Here is a 12,888-nt window from a genome sequence, read left to right on the forward strand (position 1 = left end):
GGTACACATGCGGCCCCTGCTGCAGCAGGTCCTCTCGAGGAGGAAGAGGCCGAGGATCTCCTATGAGTAACTGTTGAAGATCTGGGTACCAAACCCTCCTTGGCCAGTCTGGGACAATGAAGATTGCTCGAACCCTTGTTTCTCTGACGTCCTAGTGGATGCTGGGAACTCCGTAAGGACCATGGGGAATAGCGGCTCCGCAGGAGACTGGGCACAACTAAAAGAAAGCTTTTAGACTACCTGGTGTGCACTGGCTCCTCCCACTATGACCCTCCTCCAAGCCTCAGTTAGATTTCTGTGCCCGGCCGAGCTGGATGCACACTAGGGGCTCTCCTGAGCTCCTAGAAAGAAAGTATATTTTAGGTTTTTTATTTTACAGTGAGACCTGCTGGCAACAGGCTCACTGCATCGAGGGACTAAGGGGAGAAGAAGCGAACCTACCTGCTTGCAGCTAGCTTGGGCTTCTTAGGCTACTGGACACCATTAGCTCCAGAGGGATCGACCGCATGGAACTGGCCTTGGTGTTCGTTCCCGGAGCCGCGCCGCCGTCCCCCTTACAGAGCCAGAAGCAAGAAGAGGTCCGGAAAATCGGCGGCAGAAGACATCAGTCTTCACCAAGGTAGCGCACAGCACTGCAGCTGTGCGCCATTGCTCCTCATACACACTTCACACTCCGGTCACTGAGGGTGCAGGGCGCTGGGGGGGGGCACCCTGAGCAGCAATAAAAACACCTTGGCTGGCAAATATATCACAATATATAGCCCCAGAGGCTATATATGTGATAAATACCCCTGCCAGAATCCATAAAAAAGCGGGAGAAAAGTCTGCAAAAAAGGGGCGGAGCTATCTCCCTCAGCACACTGGCGCCATTTTCTCTTCACAGTGCAGCTGGAAGACAGCTCCCCAGGCTCTCCCCTGTAGTTTGCAGGCTCAAAGGGTTAAAAAGAGAGGGGGGGCACTAAATTTAGGCGCAATATTGTATATACAAGCAGCTATTGGGAAAAATTCACTCAATATAGTGTTAATCCCTAAATTATATAGCGCTCTGGTGTGTGCTGGCATACTCTCTCTCTGTCTCCCCAAAGGGCTGTGTGGGGTCCTGTCCTCAGTCAGAGCATTCCCTGTGTGTGTGCGGTGTGTCGGTACGGCTGTGTCGACACGTTTGATGAGGAGGCTTATGTGGTGGCAGAGCAGATGCCGATAAATGTGATGTCGCCCCCTGTGGGGCCGACACCAGAGTGGATGGATAGGTGGAAGGTATAAACCGACAGTGTCAACTCCTTACATAAAAGGCTGGATGACGTAACAGCTGTGGGACAGCCGGCTTCTCAGCCGCGCCTGCCCAGGTGTCTCAAAGGCCATCAGGGGCTCAAAAACGCCCGCTCCCTAAGATGTCGACACGGAGTCTGACTCCAGTGTCGACGAGGTTGAGACATATACACAATCCACTAGGAACATCCGTTACATGATCCCGGCAATAAAAAATGTGTTACACATTTCTGACATTAACCCAAGTACCACTAAAAAAGGGTTTTATGTGTGGGGAGAAAAAGCAGGCAGTGTTTTGTTCCCCCATCAAATAAGTGAATGAAGTGTGAAAAAGCGTGGGTTCCCCCGATAAGAAACTGGTAATTTCTAAAAAGTTACTGATGGCGTACCCTTTCCCGCCAGAGGATAAGTTACGCTGGGAGATATCCCCTAGGGTGGATAAGGCGCTCACACGTTTGTCAAAAAAAGTGGCACTGCCGTCTTAGGATACGGCCACTTTGAAGGTACCTGCTGATAAAAAGCAGGAGGCTATCCTGAAGTCTGTATTTACACACTCAGGTACTAGACTGAGACCTGCAGATAGTGCTGCTGCAGCGTGGTCTGTGACCCTGTCAAACAGGGATACTATTTTGCGAACATAAGAGCATATTAAAGACGTTGTCTTATATATGAGGGATGCACAGAGGGATATTTTGCCGGCTGGCATCCAGAATTAATGCAATGTCCATTCTGTCAGGAGGGTATTAGAGACCCGACATTGGACAGGTGATGCTGACTTTAAAAGGCACATAGAGCCTTATAAGGGTGAGGAATTGTTTGGGGATGGTCTCTGGGACCTCGCATCCACAGCAACAGCTGGGAAGAAAAATTTTTACCTCAGGTTTCCTCACAGCCTAAGAAAGCACTGTATTATCAGGTACAGTCCTTTCGGCTTCAGAAAAGCAAGCGGGTCAAAGGCGCTTCCTTTATGCACAGAGACGAGGGAATAGGGAAAAAGCTGCACCAGTCAGTCAGTTCCCAGAATCAAAATTCTTCCCCCGCTTCCTCTGAGTCCACCGCATGACGCGGGGGCTCCACAGGCGTAGCCAGTTACAGTGGGGGGCCGCCTCAAAAATTTCAGCGATCAGTGGGCTCGCTCACAGGTGGATCCCTGGATCCTTCAAGTAGTATCTCAGGGGTACAAGCTGGAATTCGAGGCGTCTCCCCCCCGCCGTTTCCTCAAATCTGCCTTGCTGACAACTCCCTCAGGCAGGGAGGCTGTGCTAGAGGCAATTCACAAGCTGTATTCCCAGCAGGTGATAGTCAAGGTGCCCCTACTTCAACAAGGACGGGGTTACTATTCCACACTGTTTGTGGTACTGAAACCGGACGGTTCGGTGAGACCCATGTTAAATTTGAAATCCTTGAACACATACATAAAAAAATTAAAGTTCAAGATGGAATCGCTCAGGGCGGTTATTGCAAGCCTGGAGGAGGGGGATTACATGGTATCCCTGGACATCAAGGATGCTTACCTACATGTCCCCATTTACCATCCTCACCAGGAGTACCTCAGATTTGTGGTACAGGATTGCCATTACCAATTCCAAACACTGCCGTTTGGACTGTCCACGGCACCGAGGGTCTTTACCAAGGTAATGGCAGAAATGATGATACTCCTTCGAAAAAAGGGAGTTTTAATTATCCCGTACTTGGACGATCTCCTTATAAAGGCGAGGTCCAAGGAGCAGTTGTTGGTCGGAGTAGCACTATCTCGGGAAGTGCTACAACAGCACGGATGGATTCTATACATTCCAAAGTCACAGCTGGTTCCTACCACACGCCTACTGTTCCTGGGGATGGTTCTGGACACGGGTGGTCTTCTGTTTGCCGGTGATCGGGCTCCCGGCGCTCAGTATACCGGCGCCGGGAGCCCGACAGCCGGCATACCGACACTTATTTTCCCTCGTGGGGGTCCACGACCCCCATAGAGGGAGAATAAAATAGTGTGGCGCGCGTAGCGCGCCACCGTGCCCGTAGCGTGGCGAGCGCAGCGAGCCCGCAAGGGGCTCATTTGCGCTCGCCAAGCTGTCGGCAAGCCGGCGGTCGGGCTCCCGGCGCCGGGATGCTGGTCGCCGGGAGCCCGACCGCCGGCCAGCCGTAGTGAACCCCTGGACACAGAACAGAAAAAAGTATTTCTCCGGCAGGAGAAAGCCAAGGAGCTGTCATCTCTAGTCAGAGACCTCCTGAAACCAAAACAGGTATCGGTGCATCACTGCACACGAGTCCTGGGAAAAATGAGAGCTTCTTACGAAGCAGAATTCCATTCGGCAGGTTCCTTGCAAGAACCTTTCAGGGACCTCTTGGACAAGTGGTCGGGATCGCATCTTCAGATGCATCGGCTGATAACCCTGTCTCCAAGGACCAGGGTATCTCTACTGTGGTGGCTGCAGAGTGCTCATCTTCAAGAGGGCCGCAGATTCGGCATACAGGACTGGGTCCTGGTAACCACGGATGCCAGCCTTCGAGGCTGGGGGGCAGTCACACAGGGAAGAAATTTCCAAGGACTTTGGTCAAGTCAGGAGTCGTCCCTACACATAAATATTCTGGAACTGAGGGCCATTTACAATGCCCTAAGTCTGGCAAGGCCTCTGCTTCAAAACCAGCCGGTACTGATCCAATCAGACAACATCACGGCAGTCGCCAATGTAAACCGACAGGGCGGCACAAGAAGCAGGATGGCGATGGCAGAAGCCACAAGGATTCTCCGATGGGCGGAAAATCATGTCTTAGCACTGTCAGCAGTGTTCATTCCGGGAGTGGTCAACTGGGAAGCAGACTTCCTCAGCAGACACGACCTACACCCGGGAGAGTGGGGACTTCATCCAGAAGTCTTCCAACTGTTGGTAAACTGTTGGGAAAGACCACAGGTGGACATGATGGCGTCCCGCCTAAACAAAAAACTAGATATTGCGCCAGGTCAAGGGACCCTCAGGCGATAGCTGTGGACGCTCTAGTGACACCGTGGGTGTACCAGTCGGTTTATGTATTCCCTCCTCTGCCTCTCATACCAAAGGTACTGAGAATAATAAGAAGACGAGGAGTAAGAACGATACTCGTGGTTCCGGATGGGCGAAGAAGAGCTTGGTACCCAGAACTTCAAGAAATGATATCAGAGGACCCATGGCCTCTACCGCTCAGACAGGATCTGCTACAGCAGGGGCCCTGTCTGTTCCAAGACTTACCGCGGCTGCGTTTGACGGCATGGCGGTTGAATTCCGGATCCTAAAGGAAAAGGGCTTTCCGGAGGAAGTCATTCCTACGCTGATAAAAGCCAGGAAAGAAGTAACCGCAAACCATTATCACCGTATTTGGCGAAAATATGTTGCGTGGTGTGAGGCCAGGAAGCCCCAACAGAGGAATTTCAGCTGGGTCGTTTTCTGCACTTCCTACAGTCAGGAGTGACTATGGGCCTAAACTTGGATTCCATTAAGGTCCAGATTTCGGCTCTGTCGATTTTCTTTCAGAAAGAACTGGCTTCACTGCCTGGAGTTCAGACATTTGTAAAGGGAGTGCTACATATTCAGCCCCCTTTTGTGCCTCCTGTGGCACCTTGGGATCTCAACGTGGTGTTGAGTTTCCTAAAATCACATTGGTTTGAGCCACTTAAAACTGTGGATTTGAAATATCTCACGTGGAAAGTGGTCATGTTATTGGCCTTGGCTTCGGCCAGGCGTGTGTCAGAATTGGCGGCTTTGTCATGTAAAAGCCCTTATCTGATTTTCCATATGGATAGGGCAGAATTGAGGACTCGTCCCTAGTTTCTCCCTAAGGTGGTATCAGCTTTTCACTTGAACCAACCTATTGTAGTGCCTGCGGCTACTAGGGACTTGGAAGATTCCAAGTTACTGGACGTAGTCAGGGCCTTAAAAATTTATATTTCCAGGACGGCTGGAGTAAGGAAAATTGACTCGCTTTTTATCCTGTAGGCACCCAACAAAATAGGTGCTCCTGCTTCTAAGCAGACTATTGCTCGCTGAATTTGTAGCACAATTCAGCTGGAGCTTTCTGCGGCTGGATTGCCGCATCCTAAATCAGTAAAAGCCCATTCCACGAGGAAAGTGGGCTCATCTTGGGCGGCTGCCCGAGGGGTCTCGGCTTTACAACTTTGCCGAGCTGCAACTTGGTCAGGGGCAAACGCGTTTGCAAAATTCTACAAATTTGATACCCTGGCTGAGGAGGACCTTGAGTTCTCTCATTCGGTGCTGCAGAGTCATCCGCACTCTCCCGCCCGTTTGGTAGCTTTGGTATAATCCCCATGGTCCTTACGGAGTTCCCAGCATCCACTAGGACGTCAGAGAAAATAAGATTTTACTCACCGGTAAATCTATTTCTCGTAGTCCGTAGTGGATGCTGGGCGCCCATCCCAAGTGCGGATTGTCTGCAATACTTGTATGTAGTTATTGCCTAACTAAGGGTTATTGTTGAGCCATCTGTTGAGAGGCTCAGTTATATTTCATACTGTTAACTGGGTATAGTATCACAAGTTATACGGTGTGATTGGTGTGGCTGGTATGAGTCTTACCCGGGATTCAAAATCCTTCCTTATTGTGTCAGCTCTTCCGGGCACAGTATCCTAACTGAGGCTTGGAGGAGGGTCATAGTGGGAGGAGCCAGTGCACACCAGGTAGTCTAAAAGCTTTCTTTTAGTTGTGCCCAGTCTCCTGCGGAGCCGCTATTCCCCATGGTCCTTACGGAGTTCCCAGCATGCACTACGGACTACGAGAAATAGATTTACCGGTGAGTAAAATCTTATTTTTTCTTATGATCCTGAGTACTTTTGGGATCAGCGGAAGTGGAGGGAAGACATACACTGACGGAAACGCCCACTGGGTCACCAGTGCATCCACTGCTACTGCTTGAGGGTCTCGACCTGAAACAGTATCTCTGAAGCTTCTTGTTGAGACGAGACGCCATCATGTCTATTTGAGGAACTCCCCAAAGACTTGTCACCTCTGTGAAGACTTCCTGGTGGAGGCCCCACTCTCCTGGATGGAGATCTTGTCTGCTGAGGAAGTCTGCTTCCCAGCTGTCTACTCCCAGAATGAATATTGCCGACAGAGCTTGTAGATGTTTTTCTGCCCAGCGGAGGATTTTTGTCGCCTCCGCCATTGCCGCTCTGCTTTTCGTTCCGCCCTGCCTGTTTATGTATGCGACTGCTGTTACATTGTCTGCCTGGATCTGCACGGGACGGTCTTGAAGGAGATGTACCGCTTGTTGAAGGCTGTTGTAAATGGCTCTTAGCTCCAGAACGTTTATGTGAAGGCAGGCTTCCTGTTGTGACCAACGTCCCTGGAAGTTTTCTCCCTAAGAGACTGCTCCCCAGCCTTGAAGACTTGCATCCGTGGTTACCAGGACCCAGTCCTGAATCCCGAACCAGCGTCCCTCTAGTAGGTGAGAGATGTGTAACCACCACAGGAGCGTAATCCTGTTTTTTGACGACAGGATTATCTTTCTGTGCATGTGTAGGTGTGACTCCGACCACTTGTCCAACAGGTCCCGCTGGAATACTCTGGCATGGAACCTGCCAAACTGTATGGCCTCGTAGGCCGCCACCAGCTTCCCCAACAACTGAATGCACTGATGGATCGACACACTTGATGGTTTCAATATCGGTTTTACCATTTTCTGGATTTCCAGAGCCTTTTCCAGCGGAAGAAATACTCTCTGAACTTCTGTGTCCAGAATCATCCCGAGGAAAGACAACCTTGTCGTCGGTTCCAACTGTGACTTTGGGTAATTTATGATCCATCCGTGTATTGACAGAGAGAGTGATATGTTTTGTAACAACTGCTCCCTGGATCTCGCCTTTATCAGGCGGTCGTCCAGATAAGGAATTATATTGACTCCTTTCTGACGAAGGAGAACCATCATCTCCGCCATTACCTTGGTGAATACCCTCGGCGCCGTGGAGAGACCGAAAGGTAACGTCTGGAATTGGTAATGGCAATCCTGAACTGCGAATCTCAGATAAGCATGGTGAGGAGGATAAATGGAAACATGCAGGTAAGCATCCTTTATGTCCACCAACACCAAGTAGTCCCCCTCCTCTAGACTGGCAATAACTGCCCGAAGTGATTCCATCTTGAACTTGAACCTTTTTAGGTAACCATTCAGATCCTTTAGATTTAGGATCGGTCTGACTGAGCCGTCCGGCTTCGGAACCACAAAGAGGCTTGAATAAAAACCCCTCCCTTGTTGTGACAACGGTACCAGGACTATGACCTGGTCTTGACATAATTTTTGGATTGCCGCTGTTACTGCTTCTCTTTCTGACGGAGAAACTGTCAAGGTCGATTTGAAAAAACGGCATGGGGGAACGTTTTGAAACTCCAGCTTGAACCCCTGGGATACTATTTGCAACACCCAGGGATCCAGGGCAGACAGAATCCAATCCTAGCTGAAGAGCTTGAGACGTGCCCCCACCCGAGCGGCCTCCCGCAAGGGATCTCCAGCGTCATGCTGGGGATTTGGCAGAAGTAGGGGTAGACTTCTGCTCTTGGGAACCTGGAGCCACTGTGGGCTTTTTCCCCCTTCCCCTACCTGCAAAGAAGGGGGAACCTCTTGTCTTTTTGTATTTATTGGGCCGAAAGGACTGCATTTGCGGGTGATAGGTCTTTTTTGCCGGTGCAGGCGCAGAGGGCAAAAATGTCGACTTACCTGCGGTAGCCGCCGAGACTAACGCATCCAGGCCATCACCAAATAAGGCCTCACCTTTATATTGGAGAGCCTCAATGTTTCTTTTGGAATCTGCATCCGCGTTCCGCTGACGAATCCACAACGCCCGCCTAGCCGATACTGCCATGGTAGCGGCCTGTGAACTCAAGAGTCCAATATCCTTCATTGCTTCCAGCATGTAGGCGGCAGCATCCTTGATATTCCCTAACTTAAGGAGTATCTCATCTTTATCAATCGTGTCAATTTCTGATGACACGCTTTCTGACCATTTTTTAATAGCGCGACTCACCCCTGAACAAACAATAGTGGGCCTAATCAGTGTACTATTGGTAACATAAATGGATTTCAATGTCATTTCCGTTTTGCGGTCTGCCGGCTCTTTAAGAGAAGCCGTACCAGGAGCAGGGAGAATTACCTTCTTTGTCAACCTGGAAAGTGCACTGTCTAACACAGGGGGTGACTCCCACTTTTTCCTGTCCTCAGCCGGGAAAGGGTAAGCGATGTGAATCCTTTTGGGAACACGAAATCTTTTATCAGGATTCACCCACAACCCTTCAAACAGAGCATTTAGTTCGTGTGAAGGAGGGAACGTGACTTTGGACTTCTTTTCCTTACATAAATAAGCTTTCTCCTGAGGTACAGGAGTAGTTCCTGTTACCTCCAACACGTCCCTTATAGCCACAATCATATATTGTATATTATTTGCCAATTTATGAGCTATCTCTCTGGATTCACTATCGTCGACACAAGAGTCAGAATCCGTGTCGGTATCAGTGTTTACAACATTTGCAAATGGTCTCTTATGTGACCCAGAGGGGTCGCACGCATAAGGAATAACAGCATCCTGAAAAATCACATCTTCCACAGATTTTCTCCAGCATGCAGCCTTAGATTCAGATTTATCTAATCTACAGTTAATCAGATGCATACTGTCACATATCTCTTTCACCCATGCAGGCTCTTGGTGTGCCGGTAGCGCCACCACATTACAACTCTGTGTCCCTAAAATGTCTTCCTCCGGGGTGGAACTCCCTGCCTCAGACATGCCTCACCAGTGTACAGCACACCAACAGACACACTGGGACTTATTTTGGGGACAGACCCACAGTAATATCTGTCAGAGGGATACAGGATAGGAGCAGCCAGTTCACAATCCCAGCGCCAGTATTTCCTGTGAACACAGTATGTCCACACCCTAACAGCGCTTTTTAAATAGTAATATACACTATCAAATGCACCACAATCGCTTTGTGCCCCCACTTACTAGCACCCTGTACTTGTCAGAAGTGGAGGAGAGGACCAGCGTGTTCTCTGCAGCCTGAGGAGAGAGAGAAAATGTCGCTGAGTAGTGTGCTGGCTGCCTGAGGAAGAAGCTCCGCCCCCACAATTGCGCGTCCTTACACTCACACAAACACTGTAATATTTATACTGGCGGGGGTAGGGCTGTGCCAGTGGCAACTTATGCCCCCCTTTAGCCAGTTTGAGGTACTTTTCTTGCTGCCCAGGGCGCCCCCCCCCCCCCCCCGCGCCCTGCACCCTGTAGTGCTTGTGTGGGCAGCAATGGCGCGCTGCGCTCCCGCCAGCCGCGCCGCACCTCAGCCATCACTTACTTGATAGAAGATCATTCTTCTTATACTCACCTGTCTTCTGACTTCTGGCTCTGTGAGGGGGGTGACGGCGTGCTGTGGGAGTGAGCATCTAGACACGGCTAGCGTTCAGTTCTCTTCAGGAGCTAATTGTGTCCTGTCAGCCAGAAGCAGAGCCATGAAACTCTGAGAAAGTTGGTTCTGCTTCTGCCCCCTCAGTCCCACGAAGCAGGGAGTATGATGCCAGCAGATCTCCCTGAAAATAAAAAAGCTAACATAAGTCTTTTCAGAGAAACTCAGCAGAGCTCCTCAGAGTGCATCCAGTCGACCTGAGCACATTTCTAAAACTGAGGCGGGGCATAAAGGGAGGAGCCAGTTCACACCCAATGAAAAGTCTTTAGAGTGCCCATGTCTCCTGCGGATCCCGTCTATACCCCATGGTCTTGATGTCGTCCCCAGCATCCTCTAGGGCATATGATAAATACAGTGTAAGGTAAAAAAAGCCTCCCAGATTTTAAAGGTTAACAAAAACAGACACGGTAAATTATTTTAGTACATAATGTAAAAGTGCATGGAATACAGTTTATTTTCAGTTGGGTTAGAATATGATATCACCCAGATGGTGGCCGTCATTCGTGATGCACATTTGTAGTCGATTTCTGATGTTGCGAACACTCGCGTAATTTCCAGCGTTATTGCTGCAATGAAGCTGATGAAGCTTACTTTCATTTGTCTGGCTACATTAACAGGTAGAATTTTCATTACTGGGTAGAAAACAATCCTCATCAGCTTCATAGAAGGTCTCTACACAGCCAATGGGGCCATCTGACAGCAGACGTCTACAAACATCCACCAAGAACCATCAATGAACTGAAGGCTGCTATACACCAAGAAATGATGATATCTTCAAACCAACTGAAAATAAGCTATATTCCATGTACTTCTAGATTATGTACTAAAATTTGGAATAGCATTTAACATGCCTTTTCTGTGGGGGGTGGGGGTGGGGGTGGTTGCCTCACCCTGCATAATGTCATCAACCTGTGAGAGGGGTGACCGAATAGGTAAACTGTGATAGTGTAGTGCAAATATATATAATATAATACATGAAAACAGTGTGAAAAAAAACACATACAGTACACCTGTACTAGCCTTCCTTACATACCCCTATTAAAAACACCCACAATGTTACAATGTTTTACAGTTTGGAGCAGAGAAGGGAAAGGGGGGACATGATAGAAATTTTCAAATACGTATATCAATAGTTTTAACAAAGTCCAGGAGTGAAACATTCTCCAAATGACGAGAAGCAATAGAACACGAGGACAGGCACTGAGACTGGAGGGGGGGAGGTTCAGGGGAAATTTGAGGAAAAATCACTTCACAGAAAGGGTAGTGGACAAGTGGAATAGCCTCCCATCAGAGGTGGTAGAGGCTAAGACAGTAGAGCAATTTAAACATGCATGGGATAGACATAAGGATATCCTTACAAAAAAATAAGGATCAAATAAGGTTTGAGATAAAAAAATCTGGTAACAAAAGGGCAGAATAGATGGGCCAAGTGGTTCTTATCCGCCGTCACATTCTATGTTTCTATGTTACAAGGTGCGGCGTGGTATCACACATGGCAGCTGGACAGTGCGCTGCTCCTGAGCATCCTGCGGCAGTGACAGCTACTCAGCAATCATTTACTTCATGGTTGATGATTCACAGGTAACCTTTATTTGTGTGTTTATTGAGTTTAGTGATTGTAGAGGATGGATAATCCTCTCGCATCAGTGGATTGTCTTCATTTATCCTGAGTAACCTTAAAGGTATAATTAGCTGGGCATTGCAATTTAGTGCAATTACTGCAGTCTGTTTGTTGGGGCATTCAAGATAGTATTAATGAGACGTCAGATACTTGTCCTTTGTCTCTCTGTGTCAACCCAGGAGCGAAAGCTGTTCACAAATCATGTGTGAATAGGGCTGTGGTGAGGTGTGGGTTGCATGCACAATGCGAATCATTGAAACAAACAAAACTTGATGTCTTATATATTAACACATTATAAGTAGACAATTGTGTAATGTGTCACTGAAGGCTAATGCTTACTGTGTATCATTTTTTCTGAATGTGAATCACCCAAAGTTCTGTGACATTTGGGAAGGGGCCTTGACTTAGTGTAAGTACTGATGGACAGTTCACTCTGTCTTACACCAATTCTCTCTGTGCAGCATGGTGTCACCAAGATGAGCACTAGGTCTTCTTAGCTCCAGCATTCCCATGTAATTCTCCTGCCCCAGTACCCTGTTGGATCGACCCCCAGAGTGTGACCCCTGGTTGCCCTGACCTAGCTTTTTTTGCCTGCTGATTTGTTCTTTTGTTCTGCTAGTTTCTGACCTTGTCTATTCCTGACCACTCTCTTTGGATCTCCCCATGTTGCTTAGGTAAATCTTCCCATTAATGCCTGTCTGACCATTCTTGTTTGCCTCCATCCTACTACACTGGGAGCCAAGGTGCGTGGCTTGCCCAACAAAGGCAGTAAAGCTTAAACCTCCTAATGGGGGATTGGGGGGGGGTCACTAGTGAAAACCATAGTAAGTCAAAAATTCCTAATTCCATCAGAGCATTCAAGACAGTGGGAAGCACGCAAGTGGTTGGTGAAAAGGAACCTTATTCGGTTAGACACCTCCCCCACAATAATGACCTTGTTATTGAGAACTAATGCTCTTGAGATGACTCATAAAGGTGCTGAGCCCACATCCCTTTTCAGGTAGTTGGTGGAGGCACAGGCAGCCCAGAATATACTTTTGGGTAATAAAGTACAACTATCTTTCTGCAAATGCAATAATTGATAAGCCAGGTAACATGTTAGCAAGGCCTCATACAGCTCACATACAAAATATTGGTTGGCCATATAACAGTACTTCTTAAAGAGAAAAAGGATCCCTTTCTACTCTCTAGCTACCATCCTATTTCCTTTTTTTTTTTAAATACATTTTTATTAAGTTTTTCAAGACAATACAGATACCAATGGTTGGTTAAATGTCACAAGGTAACACAAAGAAAATAAAGTACATATTCAGGTTCATGATGAACAATTCAGTACCGCAAAATACTCATTAAAGAAACTGTCTTTTCCCAAATTGAAGCTTGGCTATCCCTGTGACAGTCTATAAACAAATACAGATCCAAGCAGAAATATAGAAAAATAACAACAAACAACATTAAGGGGGGAGAAGGGGAAAACACATGAGGAGAGAGTAGGAGGGAAGGGGGGTGGGGGGGGGGGGATAATGAATATGAGTTACCAAAAAATGTTTACTCAATCAATCG

The sequence above is a fragment of the Pseudophryne corroboree genome, chromosome 1, assembly GCF_028390025.1.
Source record: "Pseudophryne corroboree isolate aPseCor3 chromosome 1, aPseCor3.hap2, whole genome shotgun sequence".
Lineage (NCBI taxonomy): Eukaryota > Metazoa > Chordata > Amphibia > Anura > Myobatrachidae > Pseudophryne > Pseudophryne corroboree.